General features: G+C 41.5%; 1 non-coding gene across 1 annotated transcript; it reads right to left on the bottom strand.

The window, feature by feature from the left end:
• Nucleotides 1–4,247: 4,247 nt before the first annotated feature.
• Nucleotides 4,248–4,408, bottom strand: LOC133068685 (U1 spliceosomal RNA). Its single transcript, XR_009695645.1, has one exon. It is a non-coding gene; the product is annotated as a U1 spliceosomal RNA (small nuclear RNA).
• Nucleotides 4,409–24,138: the final 19,730 nt, after the last annotated feature.

Genomic DNA, 24,138 nt, shown 5'->3' with positions numbered 1-24,138 from the left:
CCACATTGCATTCTTTACTGACTGATACATCTGGAAAGTGTAGGTCTACTTATGATAATTTCCATGTCCAAAATATAAAAAAGTTATAGTTGTTCCTCATCCATGATTATACTTGATAGTTTTCCATTTTTTTCACTTAAAGTTTCTAATCAATGTATAGAGGCTTCTATCTCATTGTTTATTCACATTTCCCAAATAACTAATGATGTTGAGAATATTTTCCTGGGCTATTCCATCATTCATAATGTTTCCTTTATGAAGTATCTGTTTAACTCTGTCACCCGTATTGTGGTTACTTATAATTTTCAAAGTTCCCTGAAAATACTGAGATGATACACAATCTGCAGGATTAAACAATATCTAGACACATGCATGGAATTTCACTCAAGAAATTGCCTGTGAATCCACCTAGATGGAGCAAGAAACAAATTCTATCTAATGATATTGCTTATCACTCTGCAGATGGTCATAAAATACATTTTTTAGATGCTTTTTCTGGCAATTTTCAAACTTACATGAAAGTAGAAAGAAAAGTGAAAGAAATTCCTATGTAATCATCATCCAGCTTTAACAAGTACCAACATTTTGCTGAACTTGTTCATTTCCAACCTCTTTATTGTTTTTGCTGGTCTATTTTATAACAAACTCCAGATGTCATATAATTCCATCCATCAATGGCACACCATTTTGACAGCTAGAACTCAAGCTAGTCATTTAGAATTCTCATTTGATTATAAGTATAGGACCAGGAGATTTTAATAGAAAGAGGTCCAGGTTCAAAATTCTTCCTTTATTAGAGAGTGGGACCGTATGACTTGAAACAAGCTTTGACACTTGACTGAGCCACAAAGCCCACGTCGTAATAATACTATCCCATGATACCACCTGTTGTCCTTGGTCTCTTCAAAAGGGAAAGAAGGTAAGATACACTTTATTTTTTTAAGTTTGTTAAAAATTCTGTCAAGGGACTTTCCTGGTGGTTCAGTGGCTTAGACTCTGAGCTCCCATGCAGGGGACCCAGGTCTGACCCTTGGTCAGAGAGCTAGATCCCACGTGTTGCAGCTATGAGTTCACATGCTGCAACTAAAGATCCTGCATGCCACAAGGAAGATGCAAGATCCTGTGTGTGCAACTAAGACCCAGTGCAGCCAAATAAACAAATAATTTTAAAAATTCAGTTGAAAATTAAGGTTCATTAATAACCTATAATGGAATATAATCTGCAAAAAAAAGATTCACCATGGTGTACACCTGAAATTAACACGTTACCATAAATCAACTATATCCTGATTTAAAAAAAAAGAAAATTAAGGCTCACTTACTTCAAGAATGAAAGTGTATGTTATCCCTTATACCCCATGCATGATTAACAGTTATTTTTTAATTCTGTGGTTTCACATCTTAAGAGGGAAAGAAAGCGTTCAATGTTCTATGAGTATTATAGAAAACCTCCATCTCTTAAGATACCCAAAAGCAGAAAATATGATATGCCTCCTTTCTTTCTTCTATAGCAGAGTTCTCAACCACAACAATACAGACATTTGATTCTGATCGTTCTAAGTTGCAGGGGGCTGTGTTGAGCACTGTAGGACGTATAGCAGCAATGCTGGCTTCTACCTATTATTTGCCAGTAGCAGTTTCCTGGTGGTGACCACCAAATGTCTCCAGATATTTCCAAATATCATCCCTAGGGGAGGGCAGCAAATCACCCCTGGTTGAGAACCCAGTTCTACAGATATGATCTTTTGTGCAGACCCAGGTCCCTCGCTCAGATGAGAGTCAGTGTCTCACAGCCTCAGTTTCTTTACCTGTGAAATAGGAATGATTTTGATTTTGTTAAATCTAGAGATTTATGGAATCATATACTTTAACAATAATGACTCTTCCCATGAAGGTGCTTAGACCATTTACGTTTAGACCATCAGTATAATTACTGGTATGGTTGAATTTCAGTCTACAAAATTGCTACTAATTTTTTTTATTTGTCCTTTGTTCTCATTTTCTTTCTTTCTTTCTTTTTTTTTTTTTTGAGTTCATTGAATTTATTTAACAATTTCATTTGGTCTCCAGAAGAGGGTCAGATACTTGTGAACACATGATATAAAAGCCATAAAAGGGTTAACTGGTAGCTGATCGTGAAAGGGTTAAGGTGGAGATCTGCTCTGCCTCAGGCACAGAGAGGGAAACGGATCTGTAAGAAAGTGCTGAGCGGTCCTGCACGCTCCAAATGCTTCCAGTGAGAAGAAGAAATAACTGGGCTGGGTCTGTACCAGACCCTCAGCACTGGGCCAGGAACTGCAGGGACTCATATGCACAAGATGGGGTCTGCACTTTCCAGGAATCATACAAGATGGCTCGTGACCAGGTCTATGAAGGTGCCTCGCCCAGCCCGGTACACATAAGTCTTCACCACGTGGGATGATGAGAATGAGGATGAATCAGAGCTGAGGGACATGGCAGAGATGGTGTGTGCCCTTCAAAAGGACGACAAGCCGGTATCACCGGGCACACTGCCAGGAGGTGGGACAGTCTAACGGCAGCAGGGACGTCAAAGTCCAATAAGGTTTGCATTGAAAGCCCGCGTCTGCCCCTTATTATTGCCTGTGTGGTTTGGAGCAAGTTACTAATCCTCTCTGTGACCAATCTCTATCAAACACATCATGATTCCTACTTACACATCTACTGTGTCTAAAGTGTCCAGCTTAGCGCGTAGAACATGGATGGCACAAAATGTTTTCTGCTGTTGCTCAGTCGTTAAGTCCTGTCCTACAGTTTGCGACCTCATGGACTGTTGCCTGCCAGGTTCCTCTGCCCAAGGGGTTTTCCAGGGAAGAATACTGGAGTGGGTTGCAATTTCCTTCTCCAAGAATTCTTCTCAACCCAGGGATCGAGCCCACATCTCCTGCCTTAGCAGGTGGAGTCTTTACTGCTGAGCCGCCAGGGAAGCCCTGTTTTCTATTAGCATTTACTAATATGATTGTTATCATTTCAAACCATGGGTTTGAAATATAACAGTAGTTACATAAGTGTTGGAATGACACATATTCAGTGAGTCATAGTGATTTAGAACTGGTTAATGTAAACAGTGAAATTTAATGGAGATTTGAAGAAAGATAAAGAGAGAGAGCAAGGAGAGACAGGCCAGCTACTTCATCCATCCTGAAGGAGAGATGAAATCTCCCAGAAACGTGGGAATAGTTGGAAGTGGGCAATCGTCCAACACAGGACAGCAGGATCTGGGTGGACCAGAAACCAGGGGCTGGTTTTCAGACCCTATTGAGACATTTGGAGTTTTTCAACAGCAGGAATTCAGAACGGTCAATACCAAACTTAACGATAGTGCTGATTTTAAACCCAAGGTTTGTGGAAAACCCAGAATGCTAGGGAATCAGGTGAAACACGCCCTCGCCCCGGGCTTCTCCCGTCTCTCTCCTGTGGTCTGTCTGTCCCCTTCAGTGACTTTATGGGGTCCCCTGCAAGCCTAGCTTTGAATTTCCCTGCATTAGTCTCAGTTTAGCCTCTCAGAACCTGTGGTTATCAGTACATTACCAAGGAAACTCCTCATTTGAAGTGGGAACCACCTCTATAGGCTATAAATACAAAGTAATTAGCCTCTCAAGTGCCTTATTATAAAACATATCAAGGACACCTACATGGCCTCCCAGATTAGACGATGGAATTTCTGTCAAGAGAAGGCCCTTTTTTAAAGGTTGACTTTTTAATAGAATGCAGGGGGTAAGAAAGAACAAACCCATAGATAATTAAAAAAAAAAAAAAAAAACCTATCTCAATCAGCAAATTTGGGCCAGGTTTTTATTATTTTTCACTCTCCAAATCCTTGATTCATTGAATAGCCATTTCTAGGGTCAAGTCTGGTTGTAGTTACCCAAATAAAAGCACGGAGGTCTTTTGGTGCTCAATAAGTAGTGGAAATAATTTGTTAAAGGGAGGGTAGATAATACAACCTTTGGGGAAAGTAATCTGCTGATGTTTCTTAATTTTAAAATATTTCTTAATTGACAAATTTAAATTACACATACTCTTTGACCCAGAAATTCCACCTTTGGAAATGCATTCTACAGCAATGAGAGTGAACCTACCGGGATATATGCGCATAAACACGTGGCTACTGAAGAATTATTTGTTGTAGCAAAAAACAAAACACTGTATACCATCAGCAGTGAAATGGACAGATGTGCTCGGGCACGTTCATCATGTGGAATACCATGCAGCTATTTTTTAATGTAGGGGAGAGTGCAAATGCAGTCCCCCATTACCACAAAGTATGCAGTCTAGCTTCCCACGTCTGGGGAAATTGCAGGGGTTGGCCTATCTGGACTGCAATGGATAGGCCTCCCCTGGGAGAATCACCTTTGAGTTTGTGGTGACTCCCCTGCCGGATAAGTATCGCACAACTACTTTTATTTATTTATTTATTTTTAAATTTTTTATTGACATACAGTTGATTTACAATGCTGTGTTAATTTCTGCTGTATAGCAGAGTGATTCAGTTATACATATATAATTCTTCTTTTATATTTGCTTTAATTACACATTGTATTCTGTATTCTGGTATTCTTAAAGAGATGGGAATACCAGACCTCCTGACCTGCCTCCTGAGAAACCTGTTTGCAGGTCAAGAAACAACAGTTAGAACTGGACATGGAACAACAAACTGGTTCCAAATCAGGAAAGGAGTACATCAAGGCTATATATTGTTACTCTGCTTATTTAACTTATATGCAGTGTACATCATGTGAAATGCGGGGCTGGATGAAGCAGAAGCTGGAATCAAGAATGCCAGGAGAAATATCAATAACCCCAGATATGCAGATGACACCATCCTTATGGCAGAAAGTGAAGAATTAAAGAGCCTCTTGATGAAAGCAAAAGAAGAGAGTGAAAAAGCTGGCTTAAAACTCAACATTCAGAAAACTATGATCATGACATCTGGTCCCATCACTTCATGGCAAATATATGGGGAAACAATGGAAATAGTGACAGACTTTATTTTGGGGGGCTCCAAAATCACTGCAGATGGTGACTATAGCCAAGAAATTAAAAGATGCTTGCTACTTGGAAGAAAAGCTATGACCAACCTAGACAGCATATTAAAAAGCAGAGTCATTACTTTGCCAACAAAGGTCTGTCTAGTCAAAGCTATGGTTTATCCAGTAGTCATGTATGGATGTGAGAGTTGGACCATAAAGAAGGCTGAGCACCAAAGAATTGATGTTTTTGAACTATGGTGTTAGAGAAGACTCTTGAGAGTCCCTTGGACTGCAAGAAGATCCAACCAGTCCATCCTAAAGGAAATCAGTCCTGAATATTCATTGGAAAGACTGATGCTGAAGCTAAAACTCCAATAGTTTGGCTACCTGATGTGAAGAACTGACTCATTTGAAAAGACCTTGATGCTGGGAAAGATTGAGGGTGGGAGGAGAAGGGGAAGACAGAGGATGAGATGGTTGGATGGCATCACTGACTTGATGGACATGAGTTTGAGTAAACTCTGGGAGTTGGTGATGGACAGGGAGCCCTGGCATGCTGCAGTCTGTGGGGTCGCAAAGAGTTGGATATGACTGAGCGATTGAACTGAACATTAATCATAGGATACTGAATACAGTTTGCTGTCCTACACAGTTTTGGACCTTGTTGTTAATCCATTCCACATATTATAGCTTATATCTGCTATTCCCAAACTCCCAATCCATCCCTGCTCCACCTTTCCCCCTCGGCAACTGTAGTCTCTACTCTCAGTCCATGAGTCTGTTTCTGTTTCATAGATAGGTTCATTTGTGTCATATTTTAGATTCTACATACAAGTGATATCTTAACATTGGTCTTTCTCTCTCTGACTTACTTCCCTTAACATGATCATCTCTAAGCCCATCCATGTTGCTTCAAATGGTATTATTTCATTCTTTTTTCTGGCTGAGAAATATCCCACGATATATATGCCCCACATCTTCTTTATCCACTCCTTGGTCAGTGGACATCTAAGTTGCTTCCTTGTCTTGGCGATTGTGAATAGTGCCATACATTTGTATTTATGTATGTATGCATTTGGGTTGCACTGACTCTCCGTTGCTGAGTGCTGGCTTTCTCTCCTTGCAGCAGGCAGGGGCTTCTCTTGCGTTGGAGCCCCGGCTCTAGGTGTGAGGGCCTCAGTGGTTGTGACTCTTTGGCTTGGTTGCCCCGTCACAGGTGGAGTCTTCCCACACCAGGGATGGAACCCATGTCCCCTGCTCTGGCAGGCAGATTCCTACCTACTGTACTTACCAGGGAAGTCGGCTTGCAGTTATTTTTAATCGAATCAGAATGGCATGAATTAGGCTCATGTGTACTTACTGTGAAAACAGCACGCTTCGGAGCATCACTCATATGATCATCTTTATGAAAGAGGAAACAAAAATGAAAAGAAAGACAGGGAAGGAGAGAGGGAGGAAAACGCCTGTTCTTACCCAAATCCTCGGCCTCACCCCTGCTCATCCTTGCCGACAGAGCCCCAGTGCCCTTTGTAGACTGATGTGTACACAACAGGGTCCACTCAGGGAAGCAGAGAGCAAGCTGGATACTCCAAGCAGAGGGGATGTAGCACAGTGAGTTGCTGTTGCAGCCAAGAGAAGAAGCCAAGGAATGAAACAGAGGAAGCAAGGTAGCCAGAGGTTAGCAGATGCCCTCTGCTCCCAGGACTAGAGGGACACGGGGAGGTGGGGGTGGGGGGATGATGGCCCCACTGGGAGCAAGGACCACAGAGGAAGAAAGGAGACGAGATGTATTTCTTGGGATTACTATGTACCAGGTGATTGATAACACCTGTGGTTATTGATATTGATATTGATAACAATAATGATGATATTAATAATACTTTTAAAGTTAGTCCTATTTATTTTCAAATGGGTATTTCAAATTTTGTTATTCACAGTTCCCATTTACTGAGCACTTATTCTGTGCCAAGCACTTAGTTTTTTACGAGTCTTAATCATTGTGACAGGCTTCCCTTGTGGCTCAGCTGGTAAAAGAATCCCCCTGCAATGCGGGAGACCTGGGTTCGATCCCTGGGTTGGGAAGATCCCCTGGATATGGGGAAGGCTACCCACTCCTGTATTCTAGCTTAGAGAATTCCATGGACTGTATAGTCTATGGGGTTGCAAAGAGTCGGACATGACTGAGCAACTTCCGCAACCATTGTGACAAAGTTAGAATGGTTGCTTCTTCATTTTAAAAATAAGACCCAGAGAGGTAGGTAAGTTTGTCTGATATTAAATGCTGAATAAGAAAAGATTTGAGAACTTGAAATCAACTCTACCACTCAATCCTTAAGGAAATCAATCTTGAATATTCACTGGAAGCACTGATGCTGAAGCTGAAGCTTCAACACTTTGGCCACCTGATGCAAATAGCTTACTCACTGAAAAAGACCTGAATGCTGGGAAAGTCTGTAAGAGGATGAGATGGTTAGATAGCTTCACTGACTCAATGGACATGAATTTGGGCAAACTCCAGGAAACAGTGGAGGACAGAGGCGCCTTGCATGTTGCAGTCCCAGGGTCACAAACAGTGGGACAGGACTTGCAACTGAACAACAACATATCTATAGATAGCTGTCTATTTTTATGCTATTCCATTACAGGTTATTACAACATATTGAATACAGTTCCCTGTAGCATAGAGTAAATCCTTGTCGTTCACCTATGTTATATATGGTAAAGTGCATCTGTTAATCTTCTAATCTCATTTATCCCTCCCCCACTTCCCCTTTGGTAACCATAAGTTTTCTGTATCTGTGAGCCTGTTTCGGTTCTGTTCATTGGTACTATTTTTCAGATTCCACATACAAGGGATACCACATGATATTTGTCTTTCTCAAATGTAAGGTTTTCTTGAAGGCGTTGCTGGAGAGGAATTATTTGTCTTGTGACTCATAACATTTTGGAGGCAGAAAGAGCTGGACAGGAGCCACGGAAACTTTGGGGGCTCAGCCGACGGTGAGATGAGAGTGTCCTTTGGAAACTCATTTCCACCGTCTGATCTGAATCCCTGAGTCGAGGTGAGTGCCTGAACAGAAAGCTTTGTACAGAGCCCCGGGGACGCTGTGCTTCCTGGCCAAGTCTGTCCCCAGTTGTAGACAGTCATTTGGTGTCTGGTGAAGACAGGACACCCTGCAAAGCAAATACACAAATAAATTTTACTGGATAATTAGAATCATAACTGGGAGTGAATCAGCTGGCATCCGGCTTTCAAGCCCAAGCTCGGTGTAGCAGACTGGCATAGGTCAGCCTGGCAGGGCCTCACAGATCCACCTGGTTCCACGAACAGAGGAGAAGTACGCCAGGACAAGCCCTGCGGGGGCCTCTGCGAACCAGCTGCCTAGTGACAACTGCTCTTTGACTCTGTTTCATCTGCAGATGAAGAGAGCTAAACACTTAGTGAGGTTCAAAGTGCATGCCAGGCCCTATAGTGATGTCTAATAAAGGAGGTGTTCTTTATCCCCTTTTAAGGAAAACTGAGGCCCAGAGCAGACCTGCTCAAGCCCATTTTCCAGGAAGCAGCAAGGCCAGCCTTGAGCCCGCCTCTCTCTGGGGTCCCTTCCCCTGGGGCACGGCCCCTCTGCTTTCTTCTCTCTAGAAGGCTGGTCTGTGCCCTCCCAATGCACGGACTGGATGAACCAAGGATGGTAACAGGCATCATCCCTGTACTACTCTGATCACTTGATGGAGGCCATCTCAAAACGGATTCCAGGGGCTTCCCGGGTGGTCCAGTGGTTAAGAATCCGCCTTGCAACGCAGGGGACAAGGGCTTGATCTCTGGTCCGGGGAGATCCCACATGCCGTGGGGCGACTACGCCTGTGTGCCATGATTTCTGAGCCTGAGCACCTAGAACTGGTGCTTCAAAACAAGAGAAGCCACCGCAATGAGAAGTCCATGCACTGCAATGAAGAGTAGCCTGCGCTGGTCCCACCTAGAGGAAGCCTGCATGCAGCAACAAAGACCTACCACAGCCAAAAAATAAAATCAGTCTTCCAAATGGGGGGAATCCAAAGGGGAGTCTATCACGGACTAACAAAGGCTGTCACCGGTGCTATCTGGGGGCTGGGGATAAAACTCCCACTTAGTTGCTCCTCTCCTCTAAATTTCATTCCAGACATGACCACTGGAAAACAGTGACTGGAAAGAAAGAAGACCAGAGGAAGCCAGATGGCAATGGAGTCAATGGAAAAATACAATACTGACAGTGCTTTCGAGAGCTTTGGCCATAAAAATGAAGAGAAAAGTAAGGCTGCAGCTGAAGGGGACCTGGAGTTGGGAGAGGGGTTTGGGGTTACTCTCCAGGTAGGAGAGACTGGGAATCTTGAGGGGCATGAAACACCAGCTCTTAAACATGCTGGTGCAGCTTGGTGATTCATTCCAAACCACAGGGCATCCTTTAAGATAGGGTCATTTTCACGAGACAGAAGCACTTTCACAGCAAAACTGGGGTTAAATGCAATGCCAGTGCTTCAAGATTCCCTGGGCGACCTTGGGGCCATTGGAATTCTTATGTTAAACATATCTAAGTTGAGAGGTTTAGGAAGGTGTTGGGTTTGGTCAGCTTTAACCTATAAATGCCTTCTTTTTACTTCTTTAGAAAACAGTTCTTAGGAACATGTTACATATCAGTGTAAGTTTCCCCAGAACAAACAAAAGTGACTTTAGATAGATCTATTTAGGTTAAAATGGAAGAAGCAAATGGAAGGCTCACTGCCATTGTACACAGACAATTTTTTCTTTATTTTATTCAAGTTACTCAGTCGTTTCTGACTCTTTGAGACCCCATGGACTGTAGCCCACCAGGCTCCTCCCTCCATGGAATTCTCCAGGCAAGAATACTGTAGTGGGTAGCCATTCCCTTCTCCAGGGGATCTTCCTGACTCAGGGATCGAACCCAGGTCTCCTGCATTGCAGGCAGATTCTTTACTGTCTGAGCCACCAGGGAAGTTATTTAGTAATGTTGTGTCAGTTTCTAGGGTAGAGTAAAGTGATTCAGTTACACATATATGTCAATCTATGTGTATCAAACCAATCTTTTTCATAATTTTTCATTATGGTTTATCACAGGATGCTGAACATAGTTCCCTGTGCTATACAGTAGGATCTTGTTGTTTATCCATCCTATATATGCAAACTCTTAAGTTTGCGTCTGCTAATCTCATCCTTCCCCCACCCTCCTCCCTCTTAGCAACCACAAGTCTGTTCTCTATGTCTGTGAATCTGTTTCTGTTTCATGGATAAGTTCATTTGTGTAAACAAACTTTTTAAAATTTGAGTCAGGTCCAGGTATGATAATACAGCCGGACAGAACGTGCATCAATGCCAAAATGCCCTGTCCTGAGATTACAGGATGAGATGTGTGTGTGCTCACTCAGTGGTGTCCAGCTCTTTGTGACACCATGGACTGTAGCCTGCCAGGCTCCTCTGTCCATGGGATTTTTCCCACAAAAATACTGGAGTGGGTTGTCATTTCCTCCTCCAGGAGATCTTCCTGACCCCAGGATCGAACCCTCACCTGCAGCATCTCCTTACAGGTAGGTGAGCCTGTTCTACCCGCCACACAGTTTGCCTTCCTCACTGGATGATCAAACATGCTTTAATTGCTCAGTCCTGTCTAACTCTGTGACCCCATGGACTGTAGCCCACCAGGCTCCTCTGTCCATGGAGATTCTCCAAAGAAAGAATACTGGAGTGGGTTTCCATGCCCTCCTGCAAGGGATCTTCCCAACCCAGGGATCGAACCCAGGTCTCCCACATTGCAGGTGGATTCTTTACCATCTGAGCCATCAGGGAAGATCTGATGAAGTTCAAATGGGAGAAAGATTTCAGAGCAGTCAGCCTGGCGCCAGGGAGCACAAAATCAGTTATGACCTTGATTTTGTCTCACTTTGGCCCATCACCTCCCCTGCCCCAGGCACAAGGAAGAACAGGGACTTGGTGTGGGTGTTGCAGTGGAAGGAACATACTCAGAGAAGACAAGAACAGAGTGAGTCTGAGGACCCTATAGCAGGAGCTACACGACCTTGTTGTCATTTGGAGGAAGTCACTCCGTCCACTTCTGCCCCCGTCCTGGCTCACCGAGACCCAAACTCAAAGTTGACGGAGGGAGACAGAGAGAGAGAGTAAATATCTGATTGGCTCACCTTGGTTCACAAATTCATACATGAAAGGAGGGGCACGAGACAGGCCAACAAGACCTCCGACAGTGGGTAGGGGCAGTTCTCCAAAATAGTCGTGCTATATCCAAGAGGAAACAGCAGCTAGCTGTCCCAACACTGACTACAAAATGCCTTGAGAGCTCAGGTCCCAAGTGTGGTTTTTGAGTCCATGTCTCAAAAAGGCTGTCAGTTTCCATGAAATTACATTACAGCTGAGAAAAAGTTCAAGGAGTTGACTTCATGATGCAATAAAGAACGATATTCGTTAATCCTTCTGCAAATGTCATAAGGAGCTGACTCCAATCCCAGCACAAAAACCCAAGTTCAGAGAAGGCACCAGAAAACGGCTCCCCAAAGACTCTATGCTGAAGAAATGAAAATCAGACAAGCCTCCAGGATAAGAAACAAGGGACAAGAAAACCTTTTCTGAGACTATTCAGGCGGAGAGGGAGAGAGCTCCCACTTCAGGGGGCCACACTCCCCAAAACACAGTTGTCAAAGTTATCCGGGGGGCACTTCTTACCTAAGGGTAAAGAATTCAACCCCGATTTCATCTCTCACTGACTCTGTGCATCTCTACCTTAATACTGCAAAAATCTATATTTGGATTAAAAAAAAAAAAAAAAAACTAGGTTGGATGGGGAAAATAGGCAAGATATAAAATAGTTACTAATTTTAACACATTTTTTATAATGAAGGCGCTGCTTTGAAAATCTTCTGTTTCCACATATGTGGCTGATTTAAGTTGACTTATTAACTTCAGTAGAACTGAAAGATGTTTTTACTTCTGACAACTCCTAGGTTCTGAACGTTACACAGCTCGGCTCACAGCTGTCACTGCGTGACCCCAGAAGGAGCCACCTTGCATGGATTTATTTAGAAAATCCTGAAAGGTGTGCAAAGGGGCTTTGCAGACACCAACATCGCTCCCCAGAACTTTTCATCGGGGCAAGGTCGATCTCGCAGCAGCGGAATACCATTCTTAAACAGACAGCCTCTGACACTGGAATGTGAAAAGAAACAGACCCTGGCAACTCTGATTTTCATGTCAAAAATTTCTGGAAGAAAAAAAATTTTTTTCTGGAAGTATCAATAGCGCACTCTGAATCCTCACCGGCCTAGCATTGCCCAAGGGGCTGCAACCAGATGACGCCGGTGCTCCGTTGGCAAGAGTTGGAGAGAAAAAAGAATTAATTCCTGAAAATGAACTTTTCACCATCATTTGGATTTCTGTTCCTGCAAATTCCCCGGCAAGGGCGATCAAAGGCAATCATGCCATTTCCTGTCTCATCACACGTCCAGCAAAACCACCCCAAGCACTTCTCCAACTAGAAGAGTTGACAAACGAATCAAGCATGACACACACTGGATGGATACTCATTCCCCTTGCAGCCTAACCCTGCACTCCTGGGATCGGCTGCTGGAACCTGTGAGTTCTGTCGGAATCCCCTGACCTCGAGGAAACCTGCATCATTTTAAAATCAAGGGTGCCCTTGAAGCCTGCCTACTGCCACCCCCATTCCACATCCAGCCAGGAGTCCTGGATCAGCACAAGGACACCTTGGAAGCGCTTCTCCTGGCAATGAGGGGAACTAGCCTGACCTTGCGGTGACCACAGTGGGGTCCTCTTCAGCAGGCTTCCTGCAGAGGATCCCCCACAAGATGTGACAATTTAGAGGCATGAGACACAGCCTGGCAGTGAGCCCCTAACGTCCTCTGTCCTGAAGCGCAGGTGATATCTCTCCCTGAAACAATACCAAATTGACAACTTTGGCAGAACTCAAAAAAGTTTGCACAATTGCACAAACTGAACTATCTCCTTATAGTTGAAGATTTTGTTATCCCTACCTCCTCAAGATGCTTCTCTATAAAAATCCATGGGAAGGAAAACTGTCTGTGGTTGGTTGCTGCTGTAGCAGGGAAGAAAGAGCAGGTGATGAGAAGATGGGGAAGTTTACACCAGGAAAGAGAAGAGATGGGACATGTAACAGCTTTCTTTCAAGGACTGAAGACCTAATGGAGAGCATGGATTAGGGGTCTCAAACTCAAGGGCCTGCCAGGGCCAGGTGGGTAAGCTTCTGAGTATAACAAAAACTCTCACTGGAGGAGGCACGCTCATCCCAACAGGAACACTGCTACCTGGCCTTGTGGCCTTTGCAGTTGCCAGAAATCCAACTGATGCTGTGAAATCTAGTCCTAAAAAATATCAGCATACACACTACTATATATAAAACAGATAATCAACAAGGACCTACTGTAAAGCACAGGAAACTCTACTGAATATTCCATAATAACCCATATGGGAAAGGAATCTGAAATAGAATAGATACATGTATGTGTTATAACTGAATCACTTTACCATATACCTGAAACTAGCACAATATTGTCAATCAACTATACCCCAATAGAAACTAAAAATTTTTTAAATTTAAATGAAAATATCAACAAATTCACCTTTTTAAAAATCTGATTGACTGGGTCCAAATCGGGAAGCCAAGATAAAGCTGGTGGTTCCAAACTGAAACTCAGCTCTGACACCTTTAGAAGAGACTAATGATGTATATGGGCTTCCCAGGTGGCACTAGGGGTAAAGAACCTGCCTGCCAATGACATAAAAGATATGGGTTCGATCCCTGGGTTGGGAAGATCCCCTAGAGGAGGGCATGCAACCCACTCCAGTATTCTTGCCTGAAGCATCCCATGGACAAAGGAGCCTGGTGGGCTGTGGTCCATAGAGTCACAAAGAGTCAGACACGACTGAAGTAACTGAGCATGCATGCAATGATGTATATAACACCAGAGGTCCAACTGGGAGCAAGGGACATGGCCTCCAAAGTGGTCCATTTGGCATCAACATCAGGAGGCCGTTTCTCCCAGTGGAATTCTCTATCTCAGAAGGAAAGGAGTCCACTTTGAAAACGGACAGCAAATGGAGAAATGGCAAGCAGGCTCATAACAGAACCATAAAATCTCTTCTAATAAAGGCTGAAATTTTTATTAAGTTCTTATTATGTGCCAGACACTGCTCGAGAGCATATATCTATGTAACATTTTAGTTCTATAATTAACCCTAGTGAACTTGACCATCATTTCGCAAAGAAATGACTCCTTCGCTCTACGCAGAGCAAAGGCTAAGACTTAGCAGCACATTCAGACAATTGAAGGAAGGTTGTGTCGCTCCACCCCCAGAGGGATGAGGGTGCTGGAGGGTTGCAGCTGCCAGACCACGCTGGTCCTGAGGGTTTGGTAATAACTCCAAAGGGTTGTGAGAAGTCAGGGATTAAAGGACAGGAGGGCTTAGCTCACATTCGCATTTGGAAAGATTTTCTTGATTTGACTACGAATGAGATCATGAACCTGGAGGACCGAGAGGGTTGGGTCTTTACCTTCTCATTTTTTCCCACTCTCAGGCTCTGCCTGGAGCCTTGCCCATTCAGAATAAGCAGAATGGAACGTTGTATATAGAGTAAAATAGGGGTTTCCCTCATGGCTCAATCAGTAAAGGATCTGCCTGCAGTGCAGGAGATCTGTGTTTGATCACTGGGTCGGGAAAATCCCTTGGAGAAGGAAATGGCTACCCACTCCAGTCTTTTTGCTGGAGAACCCCATGGACAGAGGAGCCTGGCAGGGTACAGTCCAAGGGGTCGCAAGGAGTTGGACAAGACTGGCGACTGAGCACACACGTCCGCATATTCATGTCAGCCCCTACGCTTCTGTCTTGTGTTTTTTACCTTTTGCCTTGTGTTTTGTATCTTGTTTAAGAAAACTTCCCCAAAGGTCATGAAGATATTCTCCCATGAGTTTAATTGTTGCCACTTACATCCTAAATCCTCTTGGAACTGAATTTTTGTGTGTGGTATGAAACAGAGAAATATACCAATGGTCCCAAATTCCCAAATTCAATCATTTCCACAGGGTTTCTCAGTACCTGCTTTATTGTAAGTCAAGTTCCCACATACGTGTGAGTTAATGTCCAGGCTCTCTATTCTATTCCACTGGTCTGTTTTTCTATTTCTGCACCAATAACTGGTTGGGTCTTTGATAACTTAAAGTAAGTTTTTCTACTTGAAGAAAAGTAGAAAGATCAAGCTTTCTACTTTAAGCTTTAAGATCAAGCTTCCCCATTTAATTTTCTTCTTCCAAAGTGTGTTGACTCTTCTTGACTCTTCCTCTTCCATATACCTTTTAGAATCAGCTTCCTGTCTTTAAAAAAAACCCTGGCACTTAGACTGGAAATTCATCAGATCTATACATCAAGAGTATTGAGTCTTTTTCTTTAAGAATATGTCTTTAATTGGGTAACTTTAATTTCTTTCAGTAAAATTTTATAATTTCCTCAATACAGGGCTTACCTATGTGCTATCAAATTCATTTTTTTTTGAAATTTTATAAACTATTTGCTATAAATAAATTTTGCCTACATTTCCTAAGACCTTTTGTTGATTTAAGGAAATGCAACTGACTCTCACATTTTGAGTTGGAGATCTATCAATCTCACTTTCTAATTAATTCTCACAATTTATTTGTGGACTTGGGTTTTTTTTAATATAGACTATTATGCCACCTTTAAGTACTGAGAATTTTATTTCTTTATTTTCAACCTTTATACTTCGTTTCTTTTCCTTCTCATTAGCAACACTTTCAACACAAAGCTGACTGCTCTGATGACTCTGTCCTCCTTGCTGTCTTGTTCCCAACTTAAAGATACAACTTTCAGTATTCAGTCATTAAATGTGACATTTTCTATGGAAGTTTTTAGATGTCCTGTGTCATATAAGGAAAACTCTCTTCGATTCCAATTTAATTAGAATATTTTTTATTTCTTACAAAGAGGTGTGGATTTTTATTCAAGATATTACCTGCATGTATTGTGATTATCATATACGTTTTCTCTTTTATTTGATTAATGTGGTGAATTCCATTGACTAACTTTTTTTTGCCACTGAAAGATCAATCTTGCATCCCTAGAATAAACCCAACTTCTTCACAATGTGTTACATGTTTGATATGTTCCTGGGTTTGTGCTACCAATAAATTTTGTTAAGCATTTTTGCATCTATGTTCATGAGTGGGGCTGAGTTGTAATTTTTTTTTTAACTTTTTTGTTTGATCTGGTTTTGCCATCAAAGTGAGGACCATTTCACAAAATGAGTTGAGGATTTTTCTTTCCTTTTCATTTTCTGTTAAGAGTTTGTATAAACTGAAATTATTGGTTCCTTAAATATTTGATAGAACTTCCCTTTCAAATCATCTGGTTCTATTGCTCTCCTTATGAAAAGATTTTTAACCACAGATTCAATTTCCTTAATGGTTAATAGAACTGCTTCCTCTTGAATCAGTTATGATAAGTTATATTTTTTTTCCTGGTATTTTATTCATTTAATTGAGGACTTCAAATTTATTGGCATCCATGTTTTATTCATAGTATCATCAATTTAATCTCTATCATCTTTTTATTTCTAAAATCATTTGTTTGTGCCGTCCTTCTCTATTTTTCTTAATTAACTTTGAAAGAGTTTTGTCAATTTTATTAATCTTCTCAGACAATCAACTCTTGGCTTTGTTTGTCCTCTCTAATTGTATGCTTGTTTTCTATTCTATTGACTTCTGAAACTCCCACTTTGCCTGCTAGTTTCTTTGGATTTAATCTGCTATTCTTTATCTCTGTTCTTAAATTTAATTTCTCATTAATTTTGTCTCTTACTTTTCTAATCTAAGTAGATTTCTCTCTTTTTACTGCTGCAGCTTCATTCCACACACCATGATTTACAGACATTTGTCATCAAACAGCTCTAGACAGTTAATCATTCTCTTTTTATTTACTTTTTATTCCATATATTGTGCAGAAATGTAATTTTAAGATGCCAAATGCATGACTCTTTCCAGTTATATATTTCATGATCCTGATTTCTCAGTTAATTGCAATCTGATCAGAGATGGTGGCCTATCTTATTCAGTGCTTCGAAATCAGTTGGGGCTACTTTAAGCTAGAGCAGGGGTTCACAACCTGGATGAATATTAGAACCACCTTGGTAGATTTTAGCCCTGGTTCCCAGGACATACACCATTCCAACTACATCACAACACCAGATGTTCTTTGCTTTTATAATAAAACACCCCCGGTGAGTCCAACATGAAGCCACATTTGAGAATCAGTGGTGTACATGTGACCAGTTTCAAAACTGTTCCATGTATGCTTCCAAACAACGCATGTTCTTCAGTCTGGGTACACAGCGGTGCCACATTCTAAATACAGCCCTTGGATCCAGTTGTCAGTTCTTTACATCTTCTGCTTTCCTGTTTAATCAATAACTCAAGGGTGGGTGTTTGGGGCGATGTCTGTAGATCTGTCAATTTCTTCTTATAGTGCTCAAAGAAATTATCTTTTAAGTTCTACATACCTGTTAGATTTTATACCTAGAACTGTTAAACCTAAAATTATTATATCTTTCTTGAGACTTGTTTTATTCGTAGGAAATGACCATCTTTTAACTCCAGTGAGTCTATTTTATCTGATATTAACATTGAATATCAGCTCATTTTCAGGGGTTGGGGGTAGTACTTAATATTCTTCTTCTTCTGTGCCTTTATGTCTATTTTAAACATATCACTATCTACTAATAATTGTTATCAAACCTATACTAAGCCTGAATGTCAGTTTAGTATCCTTTTCTAACTGTGCACTGAAATAAAACTAATCTGCCTTTTAAAGAACATTTCAGCAGGCATTCCCTGGTTGGTCCAGCGGTTAGGACTCCCACTCTCACTGCCGAGGGCCTGGGTTAGATTTTGGTCTGGGAGCTAAGATTCCACAAGCCATATGACATGACCAAAAAAATAAATAAATAAAAGTAAAAAGCATTTCAGAGTCAGACTCTTCTCCAATTATTCCAAATAGTCAAAATTACGATATGAGATTTCCAAAACACATAGTCTCATTAACCAGGCTTCCCCACTCAGAGGACCTGGAGATCATTATTACTTAACAAAATGCAAGTCTGATCCTCCCTCTCACATTTGTAAAATCATTAAGGTCCTCATCAACAGCAAACACACAAACACCTTTCAAAACAGCCAGGTTTTATTTTAGTGAGCATTAAAAATTTAATGTAAATGCAATCCTCAGTGATTGAAGGAGCAAAGCAGAACACTGATCCTGGGCAGCCTCTCTGTCTCGGGTGAGCAACCTTCCAGGGGTCCCGATCCTCATCTGTCCACCTCCTAGGCCGGCGGGAGACTCTCCTGGTTGTGCGTAAGCTTTAAATCAGCCGGTGGGATGCTCTTCAAGGGTGCAATTAGCATGCCAACAGCCAAGACTGTATTTAAGAAGTCAGAGTTCAGACAATTCCAAACTTGAAAATGCTTTTACATGCCGTCATTCAAACGCTTTTTTTTTTTTTTTTTACAATTAATAAATTGTTTTCAAGGCACCTGTTGCCAATACCTAATTTTCATTGAGCAGTTTTCGAGAGAATGTGGCCAAGTGTCAGTATGTAGTGCCTGCTTGGTGTTGCGTATAATTTTTCGGATATTCTGAATGGCATGTGCTAATTATTTAGTACAATAGCTAATTTTATGGCGCTGAAAGACTGGAACAGAAGGGCTGTAATTACTTATAATAGGAATGTCTCGTTTTTTGTTAAAACCAAAGTGTGGGAGGCAGAGAAGAAAATAAAGGATAATTTTACACTCTCCTCAGAAGAATGAAATAGTTAATATTTTCAAGACTTTGTTACTAGTAACACTGGAAGACTAACCATATGTCCTCGACTTCTAAGGAAAACATTGTAGCTTCGCGAAATTTACAGCAGTTTCTGAAAAACGTGTTTAGATTTTATTTCCCAAAGCAAATGAAAATTCTTTTTAAATGGCGTCTTATGCCACCAGTCTCCAGGATAGCATAGACCTTCTTGAGCAAAAGGAGGAGAAAAGTTTTCCAGATTTTCATTAGCAAGAGGGCCTTAGCCGAGGTGCGTGGAAACGATGTAAGTAGGCAGTGTGGCTTTAAAAGCTGTCTACAGCAGATTGTGTCCACACCACAGAACTCACAAGGTTCCTTCTCACGTCAGCCTTGTCAGAAGGGCAGGGGGGAAGCTGACGCCTAAAACCCTCTGCAAATGGGACTGAGAGTTTTAAACTCTTCATACCTCCCAATGCAGGCATTCCATTTCTAGGGATCAACACCAAAAAACAATCATCCACGTGACATCCGATTCATATATCAAATAAGACGTTTCCCTCCGTGTTTTTACAATCATGAGAAATGGGAAGCCGTCTAAATAGCTGGAAAGGTTATTCAGTTATGACACACCTAGCCAGGGATTTCAAGCTGTCATTAAAATGATGTTTTAGTGAGTAGGGCCCACGAAGGGGAAAGGCTCATGATTTAATACAAAATTCAAGACCAGGACACAAAGCCGAAGAAAAATCTGTAAACAGAGTATTATATATGGACAGAGTATTATATGTGAACATAGCAAAAGAAACTACTTAGAAGGAACATATCTGAATGTTCATAATTATCCTGGGTGGTGAGGGTACAGATAGTGTTGTTGTTGTTTTTTTCTACAGTAAATTTTTAATAGATATTATTTAAAAATGCAAGCTTTAAAGAGGTATCTTGCGGTCAAAGGCAGAGAGCTGAGCCTAACTCCTGAAACCTTCCCAGGATCCATTTTATTTCAGAATCACAAGCATCTGTGAACTCTTCCCATTTGAGCACATCCTAAGGCAGCATCCTTTTCTGTCTCTTGCTATTTTCTTTCTCCTAACCCCTTCCTCACTTCCCAGCACTGTTTCCCCTAATTTCAGCCCTTTTTTTCTCTCTAACAGTCCCTCCATTCCTTGCTCCTCTTTTTTCTGCTCAGGAACTGTCCAGCGGCCCGTTCCCACCCTGCTGGGGAATCCAGAGCCCAGGGGTCATATGTATATATATAGTGCTACATATATATGTAGATAGCTAGCTAGATGGTGGGTTTCCTGATTTTATATATAATATATATATACATATATATGTGTATGTATATATATATATGGTGGGCTTACTGATATATATATATGGTGGGTTTACTGATATATATGTATATATATATAGTGATATATATATAGTGATATATATATATATATATATATATATATATGTAGATAGATAGCTAGATGATGGGTTTCCTAGGTAGCACTAGTGGAAAGAACCTGCCTGCCAATGCAGGAGATGTAAGAGACTCGGGTTCAATCCCTGGGTCAGGAAGATCCCCTGGAGGAGAGCATGGCAACCCGCTCCAGTATTCTTGCCTGGAGAATCCCCATGGATACAGGAGCCTGGCAGGCTACAGTCCATACGGTCATAGGGTCATAAGCCGAACATGACTGAAGTGACTCAGCACGCACGCAGATGGCAGCCACGGAGGGCACACCAGGCTTGGGTGTGAGTTGACGGGCACAGAGCAAGGGCTCCTGGTGCCTGGAAACTCGAGTGAGAGGGAGGAAGCTGGGGTCCAGAACCAGGCTGAGCTCCATCACCTCTTCCCCAGGGTGCCCTAAGCAATGTAACACAGGAACAGCATCTCCTCCATCTGTCCGCATGGGGACGTCACATTTATTGAGCACCTGCTGTGTAGAGGGTGAAGGGCATACAGCAGTGGACAGACGAGGTCTCTGCCCTCATGGATCTGACGCACCAGCAACCCCAGAAACACATCCACGTGGGCTACAGTGCCAGGCGGGGATGGATGCTCTGAAGAAAAGCCAAACCAAGGAGAGATGGAGAGCAACCTCAGGGTGGGTGGGTGCCATCTCGGGGCATAAGGAGGAACTTTCTGCAAAGGCAAGGCTGACAAAGACCTCAATTAAGTGGGAAGTGCAAATGCTTGAGAGGCAGAACATTTTCTACCTGTTTCTATTCTGAAGGTAGGACAGAAAAGATTTTCTTGAGCAGAATCAGGCACATAAGAGAAAGAGGAAGCAAGATATCTGGGGTAGACACAATGACCCCATGGATGAGAAAGCAATTTATAGACTGTGAAGTATTAAGCAGTGGTTCAGTGCCAAGAAAAGGGCTCAGTAGATAGTGAGCATCTGACAAAGTTTGAAGGAATGGTGTAGTTCCCGCCCCCACAAAGCCCCCCAGGCCTCTGACTTACTGGGCTCAGTCACTATGGCAATGACCACGATGATGGTGATATCCCCGGGCCCACATCTATGCATCCATCCACAGTTTTCCAAACACCTCCACTTTCCCATTTCATTTTCACAACTACCTCATGGGTGGGCACCCCTTCAGAATTCTTCACACGAGGTTTCCTGCAAGGCAGGTATCCAACTGGTGGGCCTCTTAGCTGTGAACATGATTTAATTCAAAAATGTCTTTCACTCTCCTGTATTCCTCTACTACTCAACATGGATGGACCTAGAGATGGTTATACTAAGTGAATTCAAACACAAACAAATATATGTTATTGCATATATGCAGAATCTAAAAAAAAAATGATACAAATGAACTTATTCACAAAACAGGAATAGACTCACAGACATAGAAAATACCTTTCTGCTTACCAAAGGGGAAAGGGGATGGGGAGGAATAAATTAGGAATTAGGGATGAACAGACACAGCTACTGTATATAAAATAGATTAACAAGGACCTGTGGTGTAGCACAGGGAACAATATTCAATATCTTGTAATAAGCTATAATGCAAAAGAATTTGAAAAAGAAAAGATGCGTATGTATACATAACCATGTCACTTTGCTATACACCTAAAACACTGTAAATCAACTCTATTTTAATTTCAAAAAGTCCTTGTAATGTTCATTCTTCTCATTTGATTTGACTTGAGTGAGCCCATAGGCTTGTAGTCAGTTTATTGGAGGGATAATGAAGAAATTAATGAAATGATGATACTGAAATTTAGACCTACAAAAGCTGCTCATTTTTTATAGAAAAGAGATGGAGGTCTAGAAGTTGAAGACCCACCTAAGTAGCAAAGCCAGGATTTGACCCTCTTCTCCAAAATACAGGGCACATGGCTCTCATCATCCACAAGGTATGACCCAAAGAAGGGTTGATAACATGGCCAATTTAAGGGAAAACGGTACAATGGAAAAAGGGGCAGTTCCTTCAACATTAAAAACCACATTTCTGAGGGAACTTTTTTATTCCTTTCTCTGTGACCTCTTTCCTTTCTCTTCTTATTTACTACACAAAAATAGCACAGGAGCCTGCATAAAAATCCTTGTCTGTAACCACCAGCATCTAGATTTCATTTTCCATATCTTTCCCACAAATCACAATCCATTTGCTTGCACAAATTACACCGAAAACTTCAATTTTCTCCCTTGTTTATTCCTCCCCATCTTCTAAAGTTGCATTACTTGTCATTAATAACAATGGTTAAACCATTCAGTTGACTGTTTTATTATCAATTGCTATTTCTTGCAAACAAGCCTTCGGTTATTGTGTTATTTAAAAAGCATTTGGTAATGTGCTTCTGAAAAAACAACTCTACAAAATAGTTTATTAGTGTATTAATTATATGACTCTTGAACCCCCCAAACAAATGTAATGATCATATGAAACATGCCAGCCAAATGCAGTGTGTGTGTGTGATGTTTCCTCATTCTATGTGCCAATAATATAAATAAGTTTGTTTTGGTAGGCAGGCATCTAAACTAGCAGATTCACTTCCAAATGGCCTTAATATTTATTATAATGCCAAAGTAATGTCAACATTATTTACAGATTATGAAAAATAATTTAAGGCTTGAGCAAACTTGCTGTTGGACTATAACAAGTTTCTTAATCACAGAAATATTTATTGTGATGCCGTCGGCACACACACTACTGTTTCCAATAATGAGCAAAGACAATTACGTTTTAACTGTTTTAAGTCTTGTCAAAATATTTTTCGAGAAGACTGGAAGCTTCTGAGGTACCGAGTCACACTATTGATTTTATTGTGGAGTTAGGAGAACCTCACCTTTTGTATCCAAAATTTTACGGTAAATTGTTAGCTTTTCGGAAGAGCAAATAAATCATTATACTAAATATAGGCTGTCAGGTTAGCTCAGTACTTAGCACAACCTTAAAAATTAGGCGTCTTATCTGTGCTTTTTGTAGAACTGCTACTTTATTTAGCGACACATTAAAATAAAGACTTTTTGATTGGCTCTGGAGGAAACAAAGGAAGGGAAGCCAAAAGATAAGAGGCATTAAAACATTAAAAAAAAAAAAATCACACAATGCTGTATGTTAAAAACGCGCTCTGTTGGAATATTTGGGTCTCTGGGGTCTTTTATGTCTTGGTGCAAGTATAGTTGAAGTGTTCCCTAAAAAGCATCTAGAATGGCCTGTAAAAGAAAATAGCTTATCTCCAAGGTGGTTCAAATGACATGTCTACCCAACAAGCAACCTGCCAATGTCAGCGACATGTTAGACATTTCATTTCCGGGATGGTCGCTCTGACTCCATCAAGTCCACGGAGTAGTACCGCTCCTTCTTTCCTTTGACTTGACGATAATTATTTGCATGTTTGTTTGTTTCCGCTTTTTCAACCCTCCAGAGTCACATTCCTTAGCATAGAGTTTTCATTTGGTTCTATTCTTCTTTAAAACAGTCCAACCTGTTCAATTTTAAAGATGTCTTAATTAGTCTAATCCTTATTGGGTTCTTTCCAAAGCTCCTGTTGGCAGACTCAGATTTCAATTAACATTCCACTTCCATACTGCAAATGCCCTTGCTCAGAATTTTTTTTTTAACGTGCTATTTTTTGGATGTCACCTCTCTTCAGCTTTATCCTGCCTCAGAAATCACACAGCTCCTAAAATGTTTCAAGGCACCAGGCACAGGAAAAAGTTCTGGCAATGACTTTTCACATTTTCAAGAAACACAGTTGTGTTGACCAGCATCTTGTTCCCGTGATTGGAAGCTTCAGGTGATGAGGGATGCGTATTC

The sequence above is a fragment of the Dama dama genome, chromosome 13 (genome assembly GCF_033118175.1).
Source record: "Dama dama isolate Ldn47 chromosome 13, ASM3311817v1, whole genome shotgun sequence".
NCBI lineage: Eukaryota > Metazoa > Chordata > Mammalia > Artiodactyla > Cervidae > Dama > Dama dama.
The sequence above is the reverse complement of the archived record's forward strand: the minus strand, read 5'-3'. Positions and strand labels throughout refer to the sequence as shown.